The sequence below is a fragment of the Panthera onca genome, chromosome B1 (assembly GCF_046562875.1).
Source record: "Panthera onca isolate mPanOnc1 chromosome B1, mPanOnc1 haplotype 2, whole genome shotgun sequence".
NCBI classification, from domain to species: Eukaryota; Metazoa; Chordata; class Mammalia; order Carnivora; family Felidae; genus Panthera; species Panthera onca.
The window spans coordinates 117204494-117224257 of NC_138342.1; the positions used below are offsets into that span (position 1 = coordinate 117204494).

The 19764-nt window shown below is 39.4% G+C and overlaps 1 long non-coding RNA gene across 2 annotated transcripts in view; it reads right to left on the reverse strand.

Moving 5' to 3' along the window:
• Positions 1 to 19764, reverse strand: part of LOC144616136 (uncharacterized) — a 102797-nt gene that overhangs the window by 72199 nt on the left and 10834 nt on the right. The window contains exons 3-4 of one of the 2 annotated variants that reach the window (XR_013555140.2): positions 3188 to 3318; positions 1541 to 3033 (exon numbers count right to left, since the gene is read on the reverse strand). This is a non-coding gene — a long non-coding RNA (uncharacterized LOC144616136). Of the gene's footprint in view, positions 1 to 1540; positions 3034 to 3187; positions 3319 to 19764 lie in introns of those variants that run through there. The other variant, XR_013555139.2, reaches the window with a different exon arrangement.

Sequence of the window (19764 nt, forward strand, 5' to 3'; positions counted from 1 at the left end):
GAGACAAACTGAAACCCTTGTCCATTTATTTTATACTTGGCACTACAGGTGTGCTACAGAGACTAGGAGCTAAGTCCATATAACCTCCCCAGGAGTCAGAAGCTAAAGAAGGACTTGACAGAATGTGAAGTATTCCCCGCCCTACTATTACCCTTGCTGAGTTGACACACTTCGAAGCCACCACAGGATTAAAATTCCAGTCTGAAGAATGTGACGTCCAGAGCGAAATGGGATTTCTGATGGAGGGCCTGAGTGGCTCAGTCGGTTAAGCGTCTGACTTGGGCTCAGGTCATAATCTCACAGTTTGTGAGTTCAAGCCCCATGACAGGCTCTGTGCCGACAGCTCAGAGCCGAGAACCTGCTTTGGATTCTGTGTCTCCCTCTCTCTCTCTCTGCCCCTCCCCTGTTCATGTCTGTCTCTCTCTCTCAAAAGTAAATAAACATTAAAAAAATAATAATAATGGGATTTCTGATGCTGACGCCAGGGAAAATGCTAAGATGAGATAAGTCTATTTCATTATAAAAGGAATGAGAAAGATGAAACTGGCACTTGGGATAAGGAGACATAAAAAGGAACAAGGAAGGATTCAAAAGAAAATACTTCCAGCACTGATTCAAAGTAGTCTCTACACCACCTAAATATAACCTGAGGGGACAAGTAAAGAAATGTTTATATTCTGGACTCCAAATACATTTCTAATCAGTTTCAGTAGGACTGAGTGCTTTCAGATGTTGAGCTGAATCCATATGCCTTTTCTAGCGCTGATGGTTTATAATAGCAAATTTATAAGTAGGGCACAAAATGCTCTTCTCTTAAGTAAAGTGCCCCTGCAAACGTGCCCTCTGAGGAATTTCTTCAGCCCGAGCACTAGCTTGGTGCAAAACCTTCAAGGCTATGTAGGCAATTTCATGCCTATTCTAGTAATCTTGCTAGGATTAGGATGCACATAGTAGTGAGGAAAGAGAGTTAAAGCAATTGGTCTACAGAGTCATTAGCACTAGGGCTAAAACTGCCCTGATCATTATAGGACTTGGAACACAAAGAGAGTTGGCAGCAGGTGAAGAGGTGTGGAGTTCCCAAAATAGCAGTTCTGAGCGTAGGTTTTTAACCCATTTTCAATATCTCCTTACCAACTTGGAAGAGAGGGGCTGTGAGATCATTAAGAAAGGGGAACAGGTTATGGAGAAAATTTTATTATCTACAAAGTCACAAAAGCAAAAATAATTTAAACATGCTCCTTAAGGGGTGCCTGGGCGACTCAGTCAGTTGAGTGTCTGACTTCGTTCAGGTCAAGATCTCTCAGTTCGTGGGTTCAAGCCCTGCATCGGGCTCTGTGTCGACAGCTCAGAGCCTGGAGCCTGCTTCGGATTCTGTGTCTCCCTCTCTCTCTGCCCCTCCCCCGTGCTCACTCTCTCTCTCACTCTCTCTCTCAAAAATAAAGAAAAATTTTAAAAAATGTAAAAAACAAAACAATGGTTAAAAACAAAAACAAACAAAAACAAAAACAAAAAACCATGCTCCCTAGAAAATATAAAGTCCAGGATCCAAAAATTGTACAACTCAAGTCTGGTTCAAAGACTAGAAATACTGCATTATAAAGGAGAAATAAAACAACAAATGAGGAAATATCCAGTGCATTTCGTCAGATCATTTCAATTAACTCTCAGATCTGACGGAAGAAATGACATTTTTCAGTCTTCTGTAGTTAAGTACCCTGAAGCCCAGATATAGAAAGAACAATGACAATTCGGTAGGGTACATTTAAGGCCACTTAAGAAATGAGTTATGGGTCTCATTATAGTCTTTAGCTCTGAGTTTAACATGCAGATAAAAAGTAAGTACTACCAAACTTATGGCCAACAATTCCAACTATTTAACCATATCACCTTGGTCAATAGCTACCCAACAGACTTAAGCCCATCAAAGTGATTTGCAAAGCACAGATACTTCCTTTTGAGTCAATATCCTTCTTCAAACTCATCAAAGTGATTTAAAAGAGTATTTCAAGTCCAAGTTGTCCTTCCCTCTCATCATACTGGAGCACCTTGTTAAACAGCGAGTAACAGTAAAAGAGCATTTAACAATCTGCTTCACATACACCTCTTTTCCAGCCAAATTGCACCTATAAAGTTAAAACAGAACCTCTTTGGATTCTCAACAAACATGAACTGAATATTTTATGATTTGTTCAGTAGTTACAGTGTGTTGCTTTTTCTTAATTAGCATACATATGGATGCCTTTCTTTCATGGGCCGTTATTATTGTCACAGTAATTCAATAAAAGTATCTTAAACATTTACATTGTGGAGCATTGTTATGATTTATAACAACGGAACGGCACAGTGTTGTACATCTGCTTTCAAAGTTATCGCTTTATTTCATATTCTCGTATCCCTTTTAAGAATGAGAAATATTGTAGTTTCAGAGCATGGCTTTTGCTTTTTTTTTTTTTTTTTTTTAACATTTCTGCCTCTATGAATTCCATTCTTTCACATACTTTTGCATACTCATAATGATGCTCAAATTAATTCTGTTGAATCGATGGCAATTTTTTTCCTGAAATCTCTCATGGATGGAGTAATGAGTTGTTCTCTTAATCTACGCCACTGTATTTTTATTATTAAAATAATAAACATTTTTTCCTGTTTGGTCACTAACCAGATTTACACTCAGCGTCTCCAAAATGACTCATAAATAGTCCAAAGCACGTCTTCCATAGAGAAACTAAATACATGTTGAAAGGGAAATCGTTATAATTTCTTCTTAGTGTGCTATTCCCCTAAACCATTTCCAACCTCAAGGGTCAGTGGAATTGGCATTCAGTTGACCGAAGCCATCATGTAAAACATCTCCATAGGTCTTCAAGTTGTTGCCCTTAATATTATTATGCATATTTGTGACACAACAGAGTCAAAGCAGTGTGCTTCAGTTTGGCAATTCAAGGCTCCCAGCTTTCTGCATTTGCGATAGCTGTTATATCCATGTGTCCGCCCGAGTTTTTAACCTGCCCACGTCTCTGCTCTGCCTCCTTTCTATATAGGAATAGCAACATTAGATAAATTAAAAAGAGATTTTTGGAAGTAATAGCTGCAGCTTACAGTACCGAAATGATGAATTTCGTATAAGAGGTTTGGGAGAGACATTCTATTAAAACTTAAGTGTGCTCTGAGTGATCAGCAAACGTACCTGAAGTGGAAGACAGTGGTTGAGGTCTGGCCTGGGCTACTACTAATAGAATGAGAGGTATTTGGGAATACAGCACTCTAAGGTCCACATGTGCTGTTTTCCAACCAATTCCCGGGGATCTTGAGAGACATCTACAAGAGAAAGGGAAAGACTAATAAGTATTGTTTTAATATCAAGGCACTGTAAGAAACTGAGAAAGTCAGGCTTGCCCAAAGACTCGTGGGAATAAAGATATCCTTTCCTTTAGTTAGAAATTTCAGAGAGGGAAAAAGACAGGGACCACCCAAGGAAAGGAGGAATGACATGAGAGCTACATTGCCTGAGAGCAGCAATGTGTGACTGTCAGATCAGTGTGACTGTCAGAGTAACATGGACTATGGACAACAACACTCTTGATCAGACATGCAAATGGGGAACATCATTTTCAGAAAAATAATTCAAAAGTCTACAGAAGGGAATGGACGAAACATTCAAAATTCCACACACGAAATAATGATGATAATTGCTGGTAACTAGACAGTTCTTCAAATTTGTCAAGAACTACTGTAAATAGTTCCCATAAATCACCCCATTTAATATTCAAGCCATCCCTAGGACTCAGGGACAGTTATTATCCTCTTTTTAAGAGGAGGAAATTGAGGGATAGTGAGCTAATGCTACTTACCTGTGGTTTATATAGCAAAAAACAACAAAAACAAAAAACAGCATACTGAGCTCTGAAATGGGATATTATAGATGTGAATCGGGAGAGGGTTACATTAGGCAGGGAGAGATAAGGGACCTTCAGGGAGGCAGGATGAAGCTACAAGTGGGAAGCTGAAGAAGCAGCAGTGACAGCAGAGTTTGGGGAAGAAGAGAATAAGATAAACGTGTTCCGGACCTGCCAGGGCTAGGTGGCATGCATGGAGTCTCACAAACTTTCTGAGAAGGTCACAGTAAAAAGCCAGGGACAGAAATCCCCAGCAGCTACCCAGTCAGGACCCCTCTCACTCTTGAGAACTGTCTACTTTCTCTCAACAAACTCTATCACTTTGCTCACTCTCATCCACGAGATTCATTCTTTTCAAATCCGTGAGACAAGGACCAGTGTCTTTACCACCCTCCTGTAACAGATGCCATTTTTTCCCCCAATCTGTATAGAACCCTTGGCAGGGAAGGGATGCAGCTTGGGTTTCCACTTCTAGGGCCTCCATCATAAGGGGTCAAACACTCATTTTGATATCATCGCTATTGTCCTTTAGATGGATCTCCTTGATGGCATTTCCCCAGTCTGCTATAGGAACTGAGAAAACACAGGTGGGTAACAGAAAATGCAACTTAACCATAGCGGCCAACAACAGTACTGGCTATTCTTTAATTTTGTCATTCATTCACTCACTCATATATTCATTCTTTGAACAAGACGCCTGTCCTTTCCCAATTTACCCTAGTTGTGCCCAGAACTGTAACTATGTAATTCACAAGCACTTTCCGGCCCAGATGCCCACATCCTTTCTAAGATGAAGCCACTTTCTCATCAGCTCATTGGGTCTTGGCTTCCCATTCTCTAACTCAGTCAGACAGAACAGAGTCCAGAATTCCTCTGCTTCGACAATACAGTTAGAGTCGTTTGTATTTCTTTGAAAACATTTCAGTACAAAAATAAGAGGCACAATTCTATTGTAACCAGTATGTTAATAATAAGTATTTAAGGAAAGAGCTTTCCTATAGCATTGCTGGAGGACCAAGTTAAGGCGTACAAACACAAATACTCAAAAATGTTTTGAATTTTCGTCATCTATGTCAAATAAAGTCCAAGTGAATAAATATCAGGGTGTAAAGAGGAAAAATTCTTTAAGTGAGCTGACAATTCTGCAAATGTTAAATGACATGCAGACTTGGTTATATAGACAATACAGTCACAAAAAGATAAGAATGACCCTTTTCATCAGTACATACACATCCCACACAGTTCTATCCCCTAACATTTACTGATGAGCAACCAAAATGAAAATAGTTACAAATGTGCTAAATTTTTATGCTGTTTTACCAGCAGGTGGGTTGGTTGATCTGAAATGGAACTAAATCTACGACCTTCCTCTTTGTTTTTCTTCACACCACTTAATTTTGAAGATGCAGAATAAATTAAAGGTCACTCAGTGACTCGTAGCTAAAATCCGCATGGTTAATCCTGAAACATCTACTTTTCTGATAGATCAACCAATTATGCTCTGGGCTACACGATCGTTAAAACGTACTGGAGTCTTGAATCCATTGAAGTGTTTTAAAATGCAGCCAGTATAACCATTCCTGTAAGTGTTCCATTGCTTTTTCCCCCCAATGTGTTCGTTCTCGGGGGAGCTGACACAAAGTCGCTGTTCCACACTTCAGAAAGGGAGAAGCAGTTGCCAGACTTGAAATTGCCGCTGGGATTACAACAAATCCCCACACCACAGCAGAAACAAACAGCGAGGCTCATACGTTAAGATAGCAAGATGAGATTGAAGAGACAAACTTTTTACACTGCGGAGTTCTTTGCAGCAACTGTTGGGTAATGTTGAGAAGACTGGAAATTAAGGGGAGTTAGCTGTAACGGTGACTGGAGGGAAAGGTAAGGACTTGTAAGTAGGACAAAGAAAAGGAGATGGCTGATAATTTTAGGAAGTTTTTTTTTTTTTTTTTTTTTTGGAAACAGATTTAATGAGCAAGCCATTCCTTCTTACAGTATGTATTACATATCACCATATGGTGTAGTTATTTCTGCAATGTTGGTGTCCAAAATAGGCTGTCACATGACAGAAGGCCACTCCTGTTTTGTTCATCTATGTATACCTACAGATCCCAATGATATGGTCTATGTTGGATACGTATTTAAACTGATAACAATTCAAGTTATCATCTTAAATATAACAAGGCTAGATTTTAAGTCATATGCCAATTCAGAAAGTGACCAGATGGCTACTTTTAAAATTACAAATTCATACATTTCTGTCATTCTATAGGGACTAATCACTGGATGTTATTATGGATGAGCCCTGGAAAGGAATTTTTACCTCATCCTCTGCCCTTCAAGTAAGCATTCAGCACTATCCCAAACAACTGGAAAGCTGTTCTTTGTCTACAGAACTCCAGGGAAGTTGAAGGCCTAGTCCTCTTCAGTAAATCATTCCACCAATAACATTGTCTTCCATGCATTAAATTTGTATGAATGAACTTATTGACTAATTAGCAATATGTCAATGGGAGAATTTAATCTTAAGTATATTACAAATGCCATAGACTTCCAAGTTACTATCAAAAGCCAGAAGTCTTCTGGGTATGTTAAAAATGCACTCAAGGGGCGCCTGGGTGGCTCAGTCGGTTGAGCATCCAACTTTGGCTCAGGTCATGACCTCACGGTTTGTGAGTTTGAGCCCCACGTCAGACTCTGTGCTGACAGCTCAGAGCCTGGAGTCTGCTTGGGATTCGGTGTCCCTCTCTCGCTGTGCCCCTCCCTCACTCATGTTCTGTCTCTCTTTCTCTCAAGAATAAATAAAACATTTAAATATTTTTTAAAAAATGCAGTCAAAACTTTAAAAAAAGTTAAGAGGAAAAATTCAAAGCTCCCTCTATAGATTGTTTGAGGGTTGCTATTATAATGCTTGAAAATCAGGTATAGTGTAGAAAAATTAAACTCTGGTTAAGGTCCATTAATTATAATGCAATGCCTCAGCCAAACAACAGCTTGGCCTTAAATCAATACTCAATTAAATACTTCCTGCAGTTCTAGCTATTAATTGCTCTGCAGCTTTGAAAATAACATTCTAACTGCTTGTAGAAAGGTAATCAAAATTGGTGTGTTGAAACTTGAGTTTGGTTCCTTTGTGATTAGCTTTCCTCAACAAGGAAAATCAACTTCTTCAGTAACTTACAGTTCATACCTTCCAAGTGCACTCAAAACTATTGAAAATTGAACACACTAACAAGCAATCGATTTTTGTTTGTGAAATAATATATTTAGTTTGCTTTATAGAATGCACACCATGAAATGGTACTCTCAATCTTCATAAAAAAACGCATCATCATTTTTATGTTAGATCTTTGGTCGGGAGTATACAGAACTCTTGCTGTCTATACACTATTAGATGGCAAATATTCGGGGGCTAACAAATCGCAGCTGCTGCTGGCAAGGGAACAGTAATGTTTCAATAGGAAGTGATATCCAATTAGGTACTGAGGATTCACCCTTCTGCTCAATTCTCAGCACAAAGCAACTCATCCTGCCAATGGCAATGTACAAGGACCCTCTCACTGACACATCGTCCAGAATGTGGATTGTATAGCTGGACAATTACAGAAACACAGGAGTGAGGTATGGGATTAAGGATGTTCACTTTAGGGGCATCTGGGTGGCTCAGCTGGTTAAGCATGGGACTCTTGATCTTGGCTCAGGTCATAATCTCACTGTTTGTGAGATCAAGCCTCAGGTCAGGCTCCATGCTGAGCTTGGATCCTGCTTGTGATTCTCTCTCCATCTTTCTTTGCCCCTCCCCTGCTCAAGCGCAGACCTGCTCATTCTCTGTTTCAAAATAAGTAAGTAAACATTAAAAAAAGAAAGGATGTTTGCTTTGGATACACAGCTACAGAACACAGAAACTCACAGAAACCATCACTGTGGCTAAAGAATAAGGAGGAGAGAACATAACGGAGAGAAACAATGCAAATGTAAACACCATGCAGGCAGAGAAGGGCAAGTGTTTGCAAAGGTGAGGACTAAGAATTTAGAAGGAAAGGTTTTGAAATGAAGTGATTGCTCTGCCCTAACACAGGCTGGGTCATGAGAAGGGGGCTGGAGTGAGAATTGCTGCAAAACCCAGCTATGCAGACAGAAGAGGAACAGTAGGAGCCTGGAAGAGGAGTCCTGTGCTCTCCCTCACACAGTCATGTTTTAGTGATTACGGTTCACAGGTATGTGCTATAGAGTGTGTATAAGTTTGCTTCATTTATAGCAAGTTTGGTATTTATCCATAATGATTCAGATGTACAAAAACATAATGTGAGGTCCCTTTCAGGCAAATAGGCTTGAACAATAGAATGTATGTAGAAAGGGCTCAAAGCAACCACTTGGCTGAATATAGACAGGCCCGTCAGGCGACCCACCTCAAAATACCCATAGGCCCTAACTAACCCATGGGCTACTTACAACCAGGCCCACTTACCCAAAAAGGGAAAACTGCATATGTCCCCAACCTCCGCACTTTCCCTCCTTAAGAGCAGTCCCCTCCCACGGCCTCCCTGCAGACAGACTCTCCCCTGTGGTCCTGCCCACAGCTCCCTTACGGTGCATTCAGTAAACTTCTATCACCTTTGTTTTGCTTCAGGTGAATTCTTTCACCTCCCATGCCCCAGCTTCCACCCAATTGTCACCCCACATTTGGGGGTCCCCATCCGATTGAGAGACATCCCCTTTAGGCACCACACATAACTTGCTGTTTTTCTTCCTGCTGCCGTCAACTTGTTTTCTGAGCCTCCTTTTAAAACTGTAACCCAGACTTCCCGATTCCTATTCTACATATAACAAGCGTGGAAGTTGCCACTCTGTCCTAACAAGTGAGAACCTGAACAAACTGAAAAGTCAACAACCGTCCTTAGGTTCCCTAGGAGAACCAGGTCACGGGGCAAACGGCGGTCACCAAACTCACTGACAGGTGAATATAGAGAAACACAACTTACCGGAGCAGAAACCCAGGGGCTGACACCTCTGTGGAGCCAGTGCCAGGGTATGAAAAGCTGCAATGAATGAATTGTTTGTGAGTGTGGACAAGCCTGAAAGATAAAAACTCCGGGGGGACGCAGTCATTGGGAGGACCCCACACTTTCCTGAGCTGTGCCTGCCAGAGCTCTATCGGGTTCTGACAGTAAATACCTGAGAGAAAAATCCTTTCACTTTCAGCAAGAGCTGAGAAGGAAACCATTTTGAAATACACCAGAACATGCTGTTCGCCCTAACAAGGTCTGCCCTCAGGAGAAACTATTTAACCCCAGCCTCACCTACTGGCGTATATCAGAGTCGAACTGACCTGGGGGGGAGGAAAGTACCTGATTCCAGCCCACTCTAGCTGTCCTGTCCCACCTGAGGAGGGTGAGGAGCCAGTGACTAACTGAGAAACACATGGCGGAGCTTACCTGAGGCAGAGGCTCAATAAAAGACTAAGACTTACTCAAAAGACTATGGAATGCTGCCCCTCCCCCAACTGGCTCCCCCACATTACTAATGGCTGATTTTACAGCAGCTTCTACTCAGCACAACTGCCTACAATACATATGTGTATATATACATACATATGTGTGCATATATACATATATGTGCATATATACGTATATATGCATGCACATATACGTATATGTGCGCGCACATATACGTATATATGCATATATAAGACACTCTACATTCTACAAGGCAAAACACATTAGAACAACAGGGTAAACACGAGAAGCAGACATGTCTGGGATATTGGAATTATCAGACTAGGAATTTAAAACAATTATTATTAAAATGCTAAGGGCTCCAAAGGATAAAGTAGACAGCACGCAAGACAGATGGGTGATAAAGAGAGATGGAAATCATAAGAACCAAAAAGAAATTCTAGATAGCAGAAACACTGCAAGAGAAATGAAGGATGCCTTTGATGGGCTTATTAGTAGATTGGACAAATCTGAGGAAGGAATTTCTGCACTTAAGGATATCACGATAGAAACTTCCAAAATTGAGAAGCAAAAAGAAAAAAAAAAAAAAACTGAAAAAAGAGAAACAGTATCCGTGAATTGTGGGACAACCACAAAAGGTGTAATATACATGTAATAGGAATATCCCAAGGAGGAAGGGAAGAAAAGTAAATGAACAGAAACAATATTTGACACAATGACTGAGAATTTATCCAAATTAATATCAAACACCCAACTATAGATCAAGAAAGTTCAGCGGATTCCATGGAGGAAAAATGCAAAAAAAAAAAAAAAAAAAAAAAAATCACATCCAGGGATATTATTTCCAAACTACAGAAAAGGAAAGATAAAAAAAATCTTGAAAGAAAGCATAGAGCATAAACACCTGACTAAAGAGGAACAAAGTTAAGAATTAATCTGACTTCTCAGAAATCAGCAAGCAAGAAGAGAGTGGAGTGAAATATTTAAAGGGATGAGTGAAAATAAAACACCAATCTTTTATTCTGTACCCCACAAATTTTCTTTCAAAAGTGAAGGGCAAATAAAGACTCTCAAAAAAAAAAAAACCCTCAGGTAGGTGCACCTGGGGGACTCAGTCAGTTAAGTGTCTGATTTCGGCTCAGGCCATGATCTCGATGTGCCTGAGTTCAAGCTCCACTTCGGTCTCTGTGCTGACAGCTCAGAGCCTGGAGCCTGCTTGGGATTCTGTGTCTCCCTTTCTCTCTCTGCCCCTTCCCCACTGCCTCTCTCTCTCTCTCTCTCTCTCTCTCTCTCTCTCTCTCTCTCTCTCTCTCTCAAAAATAAATAGACATTAAAAAAATTAAAAATAAGAGCCCTCAGGTAATCTATGGGCTCTGGGTAATGAGGATGTATCAATGTAGATACATCAATTGTAACAAACTACCACTGTGATGAGGGGCTATTGATAATCCTGGAGGCTCTGCATGTGTGGGCACAGCGGCTGTATGGGGGGATCTCTCTGTCTTCCGCTCAGTTTTACTGTGAACCTAAAACTGCTCTATAAGCTAAAGTCTATTTTTTAAGAAATGTAATCTAGGCTTCTGCAGGTAACTCAGTCACTTTAGGTTGACATGTTCTCTTTGGTGTAAATTTGATACAGGGAATAAGAAAAGGACAAGTTCCTCACTGATTTGTACCTGCAGTAAGTCTCCTTCAGCTTAGGCTATAGGAGCCCAGGGGAAATGATACCCCCTGGAATACACAGTCACTGCCCTGCTGGAGCTGCTCAACTCCCGAGTCCAAAGAGTAGCTCCTACCGTTTGCAAGCACTGATGAAGGTGCCTTGGGGAAATTCATGGCCCATTCTCCTGCCACTGTGAAGGGACCCTGGAGCCCAAAGTTCCTCATGGCTGTCCCTGGGGTAGATGGGGGCAGGGTGCCTTAGCCACAACTGCTGTATACAGCACCTGCCGCTACTGTTGCTTTGCTCTGCCCCACAGAACCTGTGCTGCTGTTGCAAACCTGCTGCCTGAGGAGGAACCCCGGAGCTCCCCCATCACCCTTTATCGTTGCTGCCAAGGCTCTGCTGAAAGCTCTACCCTCCTCAGCCACCCCCCCCCCCCAAAGGTGTAGGGCTTTGGCTTCTCTCTTCCAGCCTCTTTCCAGTCACCTGCCAGTGCCTTTGCCACACGGTCAGAGTCGAAGAGAAGCCAGCTGGCAAAGAAATTTCTAGAAGGTAGTCTTCAGGCATCCAGCCCTCTGTGATACAGATTGTGATTAGAAAAAGAGCTGAGGGCAAATGCACAAATGACCCTGTGCCACCTCCTAAGTCGTTGCCAATGTGCAGTCTCCCTTTCTTGACATCAGTCTGTGGTAATCTCTTCAAAGACTCCTTACGTTGTTTTCTGTTCTTGCTCTTCATTTGGAAAGTGGAAAATCTATTTACATTCTTTTAGTAATGTCTGTAAAATTTAAAATTCTTGGTTGTTGCTGTATAAAATAAAATTTAAAAATGTAAACCTCTATCCAGCAATCTTGCTAAATTCATGAATTTGTTCTAATAACTTACTTACAGATTTTTTTTTGGATTTCTATATACACAATAACATCATCAATGAGAAAATGGCAATTTGTTTTCTACCTTCCAATAGTATTTATGTATGTTTTTGTATATTTACTTTTGCTTTGTTGCGTGGCTAAGATCTCAAGCATGATAATGAATAGAAATAATCGAGGGCATTCTTGTCTTCCTTTCCTCATACGAGAGGATTAGATTTCAGTATTTCACCATTAATATGATGCATGCCATAAGATTTTTCTCTTTTAGAAATGTTATTCCAGAATAAGGAAATTTTATCCTTTTTTTAGTTTCCCAATTCCTTTTTTTCCCACAAATCTTTACTTCGCTAAATGCTTTTGTTCACTACCTGTTGTGAATATTGTATGATCTCTCCCTTATTCTGTGAATGCATGAATCACTTGTTCCTTTAGGAAGGGCTACAGAGCTTTCTACCCCATGAACTGCTCTCCTCCTGTGAGCCGCTGTTCTGGGCACCAGCCATGATGGTAGCCTCTTGATTTCTCCACTTGCCTTTGCCATCATGGCACCTTTGTCCTGTGAGTGAGCCAAGGTGAGGACCATCTTGGGCCAAGTATTCCCAACCTTCCTGGATGTAGTAGAGGCTGCATCCTATGGATAGGGGCAGGGTGGAAGAAGGTCGCCCCTGAGTTCTCATCCATACTCAACAGGAATTTAGTCACTTCAACTTGTAGTTGGAAGGAATGAAAAATGCTGGTGACTCCGCTGGGAATGTGATAAAGTAAGCTTTGATTGGAGCTGAAGGGACAGGGAGGCCCATCTTCTTGGCCACACCCACCCAGGATGAAGCTTCTGTTAATCTGAACTAGAATGGGGAAGAAAGAGGAAGTGGGTTGTGGCTCAAATACCACAGATGCTCACATACAGCATCTTGCATTTTAGCACATTTTGAGTATATGTTTCTTCCTTTGCTTCTTTGCTGTATGCCATTATGTGTTTTTCCCAAGACTTTAAATGGTTGGATTTTGTTTTAGAGTTGTCACTAGTTTTGCTCGTTTCACTGGAGATGAGGTCCGTAGACTCCTCACACTGGCATTTTGAAAAGTGAAACTCTCCTGAGTAACAGTAGGATAATATCATGATGATCTGAAACTAGTTGAAGTCTTTATAGCTGAGCCTTTTATTTTTTTGTATCCCACTAATTTATTGTTATGACCCCGGTACTGAGACCATTATGACTAAGGGTATTGATATTTCTCTGCTACCTATTGATTTAAGAAAAAAACAACTTTTAAAAATGTATTTTCGCATCAGGAATAACCGTATAGCTTTATGCGCACTTAATCCTCTACCAGTACATTTCCAGCATAATGACAGAGGGAATTGGTATCAGAAATGAAATAAAAACTTCTAATTGCATAAGGGGCCAACTAAAAGGAAAATTTATGCTAATAAATAGCTGTGTGATCTTGGGTTTATGATGGAGGATTATACGATTTTGAATAGCACAATCCAGTTCTCTAAACGTAAGTAATTATTTCCATTAGTTAAAATAATCCAGAAGAATCTTTGGACAGGCTTGGGTCATATAATTCTATAATTAGAAATGATCTCACTGAGCCCTTGGTCCAACCATTTCATTTATAGCAGCAAACATGGAAGATCATTTGTCAGTGCGAGACTTGAGACCAAATTCACATCTATGATCAAAGATTACTATAATGTCTTCTACTAGGCTGTTTTTCTAACTGTTATTTTCAATTTAATGACTTTCATAATATAATGCGGCTAAAAGTTAAATTGTATCTTATTATAAATGTGGATAAATCGGTGGCTCCCTGGCCCTATTATTTATTTTTGACATTTAATCTGAAGGCCCCATTTAAAGTCGGTAACTACTAAGTTGATATAGCTCCTCTTTCTCCGTTACTATTTTTTTAAATATCTATAATTCTGATGCTTTATGTTATGTGTCTTTTTCAAATATAATTTTATTTTATAATTCTGCCATTGTTAGGTTATTGTCATTATTGGTTTATTATAATTGGTATTTGCAAAATATTTATTAAACTCCTCAAAATGTGTTGGCATGATCATTTCTATTCTTTTCTAAATAAAGGTTATTGAGTAAGGCATATGTATTTTTCCTTTCTTATGTTTTCCCCAGTTAGTTGCATAGCCCTCTATAATTACCTTTCAGTTTATAGCAATTCAGTCTCATCCAAGCTAAAGGGCTGCCAAGTAATATACAAATAAAATTTCTTATTTAAAAAAACTCAGTTGCATTTTTATACACATAAATAATGTGTGCATATTACTACTATGCCTTTCTCTTTTAAAACGATAACATAGTATACGACCTCAGAACATAGGGGCCTCAATTAAAATGTTTTAATTCATTTCCTACTTCAAGTTACAACCCATCTCTCCCCCTGCCCCATTATTCCTTATTCCTACTCTACTCTTTTCCACATTACACTGATCACTGTCTAATAAAGTGTATTTCTTCCTTACATATTTTTTCATTATTTATTTTAATTGTGGCTTACTATCTTCTTTCTTCCTATCATTCTACTTAAACGTAAGCTCCATAAAAGTAAAGATTTTCATCTGCTTTCATCTGTTGACTGAGGTCTTTGACATGATTAGGGCAGTGCTTGGCTTTGTTAAATGACTTAACAATGTCTATGGACTACCTATTGCATTTAAGGCACTAGGCTAAGCCGGGAAAGGAACAAGGGTTACAGCACTTGAGATATATACATATAAAATATATTTGATAAGTGTAGCCTTTATTTTATCACTATAGCAAGATATCAGCATTGGTAGCACACCTGGACCCTTTACCTTCAAATTAATTAAAGAGAATTTGTAATATAACCCGCATCAGGAAAAGAGCCAATATCTCTTGGTAAAGAAATCATATTATGTTAACAGGTGGAATAGGATTATCTAATATAGGAAACTAATCTCTACAGTGTAAGATATTAGATTTTTAAAAAATACTCCTTGGAGGATAAAACAAAAAACAAAAAACAAAAACAAAAAACCAAAAAACTAGTCTCCCCAAATTGGATCACTTGCTTGTCCCTTCTCTGTCCAAGAGATCACTCCTTCACTCCAAGTGAAGTCTTCTCTTAGAGCCAAAGCACTTTCAACCCTATGGCTTAATCTGGAGCACGAAATCATTCATTTGAACAATTTTTCTTAATTCTTATTCACATGTTAGGAAGCTTTTTAGGTTTGGGGAAATAGTAGTGCACAAAACACACTAAATATCTGTTCTGTAATTTATGAGACACAAGAGTGGACTTGGGACTCAATGGTTTCCAAAGGAGGGGTAAATTATCTTAGAAAACGTAGAAGATGGGACCATAGGAGACCTAAAGGCCATTAAAAATGAATGACATAGATGATAGATGGGAGATAGCTAGATAGATGATAGATAGATAGATAGATGATAGATAATGTTGATAGATGATAGATAGAGAGATAGATAGATAACCCAAGAGAGATAGTGGGGAAAGAAAGAAGAGGTAGAATTAGGAATGAGGATTTGTTCACATGGCAACCCCCTGGAAGTTTATGTGTCATTCCTATGAGGCTCCCTTAAAAAGCCTAGGCCAGCAATGTGAAATACAGTAGCTGCTAATGATATGTGGCCAATGAGCACTTGAAACATGGCCAATATGGCTTTAGGTATATGCAGAGAAGGCCAGGAATACTAATATATGGGTCATCAGAGCAATAACCCTATTCTGCATAATTCAGATTTATCCCTGGGAGTCAAAACAGATTGCAAAAGTCCATACTTTCATGAGAGAACGAAACACAACAGGGACTGGAAAACTTGTGTCAAAGTCCCCTTTGTCCACCACTAATTACGCCTTCAAAAACATTAAATTCGAAAAGTCCACACCTGTACAAACCAAGTTAAAGGTATGCTATGATCTCATACAGAGGGGTGGTGGGAGGGGGGAAGGGCTAAATGGGTAAGGGGCATTTAGGAATCTACTCCCGAAATCATTGTTGCACTATATGCTAACCAACTTGAATGTAAATTAAAAAGATAAATTTAATAAAAATACGCTATGATCATGCAGGCATGCATTCTGTGGCCTCTGATTCAACACTTCTCCGAATGTGAACATGCTTATGTTTGTAGATAAATAGCTGCCAGTACCCATCTGAAATAGGCAAGATTCATGGTCCGTCATCCCACACCAACAGCAACAGGTAGCATTAGATATACTTTTATCCTGAGATAAGGGAGTAACAGGATAGGACACCCTCATCTTGTAAAAACCCAATTTAAGAAGTAATATGGTTGATATGTCCTCACCCCATAACTACCACTGCCTTGTCACTTTTTTTCAGAACATACCCCAAAACACCATCCTGTGGGACAAAAGAAAAGAATTTATCAAACTGTTTTAGCCTAAAGGAAAATATCTGAACAGGCAAGTCAAGCTCCTAACCAAAGCATGAAGATCTCTGCCATTATCCTTAACAGGGGGTTGGTTACATGACAATTCACTGCCAGTCAGCACAGCTTTGGGCCCCACAAGGCAAATCTACTTTTGAAAAATCTGTGTTGATAGCATCTTCCTCATTTTGAGCTCCAATTTCTCAACCTGAAGCTTTCACATATTCCTCCAAATTTTTCTCTTAGTCTCTTTGAAACTGCATTGAATAAATCTAACTTATCTCTTCCAAGAAAGTGCTTCAAATATGTCACGTTATAAGCACTCTCTCTCCTTACCTTTTCCGTATCTACCAGAATCATCTTCCCAAAGTTAAATATTCTTCATTCTGTCAATGCTTTTTCATCTGATTTAACTTTGACGTGTCTAATGTTCAGCAAACAGGTTTGGGTTTGTTAGTTTTTCCTTCTGATCTACTGTGAATCCAAAACTGTAGATTTGAATTTTATTTTTTGCCTCTAAGTGTTCGGTTCTTTGGTTCCTATTGATTTTGCTACATTTAGGAAAAGAGACTTTCCCAAATTTTTCAGCATTTCATTCTGAATGTTGCTTTTATCATCCAAGAGTGTAGCTATAGCTGCAGCTTTGGCAACACCTGTAGATTTTATTCATCTGTCTTATTTCTAAGCTGGAGACAACATGCTGAATAAAATAAGGCGACAACTAAAAACCTAGATAAATAATACCAGTAGAAATCTTTCATTCTGATTAACAGGAATGCATTATTCTCTCCAGATAAGCTTTTACAATTTGGAAGGTAAAAGATGTGACAGACATTTGCTGAATGTTTCTTATGTGCTAGATCTGCTTCTAAGACGATGGAGGCTACAATGAATAAAATGGAAATAAGATAACATTTACAATATGAAGGAATTCATTCATGGCACCACAGGATAGGTTAAAAACTAAATAATTGTCAGTTTGTAATTAGTGTTATCATCTAGAAATACATGAAACTATATTTCATTTAGGATCTTATTAGGCTGCAGGTAATAAGAGCCTAACTATAATGACTTAAGAAATCAAAGGTTGGTTTTTGTTTTCTTTTGGTTTACATGTAACTGTAGTGGGAGTTGGCTGTTAGTGTACTTCATCAGCTTTGGGATATCAGAGACCAGGTCTTTGTGAGTCTCCTATCTTTCCCATAATGATCACAAGACTGCTAGAACAGCCCCAGCCATTATGTCTGTGTTCACTGCCAGAAAGAGAATAGCATCCAAAAAGGGAGGATTCCTGTTTCAAGAAAACAAGAGTTTTCCCCACATTGAAATGTAATTTGTGGCTTATTGGCAAGAGCCATATCATATGGCCATGACTGGCTAGAGGTATCGAGAGGAAGGGGATTGAAATGGGGGTTGGCTAAGCTTACAAACAGTATCTACCAACTTATGGACATGTGGGCTGTGGTACCCAACTCCACCTAAATGACAGGCAGAGGTTAGAGAAGATCTCTTAGAGTTACCTCACTGAGTCACAGAAAAATGAATGAAAGTTTGTCAGACGCATAGGAGACGAGGATGAGATGAGCAAAGATTATCGTAGAAAAAAAAGTGACAATATTTACAAATGCAGAAGGGTATAAGAGACAATGTGATATTGGTTTAGGAAAACATGACAGGGTGGAAGGATATAAGCTTGTGTTTTGTTCTTTTCTCTTTCTGTCCATGATAGAGTCCTTTCAGATTTAATGTCCGCTGGGAAGAGGGCAAGTGGACTGCACTTGATCCTAACCTCAGCGCATTCCGCATTAGGGCTAATGCCTCTATCAGAACTTTTCCCAAGTGCTGTCTAACGTTCATGACTTCCCATTTTTGATATCCCCTTTTACTTATTGTATCAAGTTTTTAATGGATGCAGAATCCTTCTCAATCCTCATTGCATTGTTGTCCTGTCCTCTGCCTAAAACTAACATTTTCAGTCCTGTGAGAAAAAAAAAATCAGTTTTTCATTTATATTCTTAAGATGATTTGAATCAGTCACCTGGCACTTATATCCTGTTACTTTAAAACTATTCTTGATGAATATTGACTATGGAAGTAATCTTCAATGAAATGTACTTTGAGAAATATTGGCTCTGGGAGGCAGAATTCTAAGAGAACTACCAGGATCTCACCCCTGTGTGTTACATTCTGCAAAATCTCCTCTCTGTAAGTGTATGAAGAACCTGTGACTTTCTTCTAGCTAATTTAATATAGCAAAGATAATGGGATATCCATACCTTAGTTAGGTTTCATTATATAGCAAAGGTAATGGGATGTCACCCTCATCATTATATTATGTTATATAAGATTCCTTAGCAGACTAATAGGAGACACTGCTCTGCTGGCCGTGACAAAGCAAAAAGCCATGTTTTGAACTACCTATGGAGAGAACTCTGTGGCAAAGAACTGCAGGCAACCCCTAGAAGCTGAGGACAGCCTGCAGCTGACAGTCAGCAAAAAGCTTCAGTCATATAGCTACGTGGAAATGAATTCTGCCAACAACCTCAATGAGAAGAGAAGTGAATCCTGCCTCAGTCGAGCTTCTACATGAGAACTCAGCCCAATGATAGCTTGAGCGCAGCCTTATAAAAACAGATTAGGAATTCCCAAGGGTTCTTTACATATACAAAAATTAAGCCACACATTTGGCCTTGAAACTCCTGGCAGATAATATAAAAAGAAAAAAAAAAACACATTTATTTACTTTATTTTTGTTGTATAAACACACTGTTTCTTTTCCACATAAATAACAAGAGTGAATCAGCATACCTCTGTATTCAATGTTATACAAGCTTCATACTCTTAAGTTCAGAACTCTGGTAAAGTCTGAGTTGGAGTACATGGTCTAAATGCTCCAAGCAGAGCTACCTAACTCCATGAATCTAAAGTCTTGAGAACAGCACACTCATTCACGACTGAGAAAAGATGAGAAGAGAGAGAAAAAGGGAGAAACAGAGCAGAAGAAAGTACCACATCCCAAGAACCATTGAGGAACCAGATCCACTCAACTGCATGGAAACAGGAAGTGGAAGAGAAATTAGAAGCTGAACTTGGATGTGCCTAGGGTTTCATTGCCCCATAACCCCACCCACAAACAGTATGTCCTGGCTACCTGCACTGCACCCTGCACACACATTCATTCATGGTACTAAGGACTAATCTAACTAATATGTCTAATATGGACTAATATGACCTAATAAGGACTAATCTAACTAATATGTCTTTCTCCTTTGGAGGGGCTAAGAATGGTATCTGCAGAGGTGAGTATGGCCTGAGGACAGCGTAACATCCCCAGCTCTTTCTTATGCTCTCTCATTTTTATTTTATATTCATCTATATCCAATAATAGCTAAGTCAAGTTTCAACCGGGGAAATGGTGTCTATTGTAGGAGAAGAGATATTTGGTAGCCTCCAAGTCCTAGTGAAGTG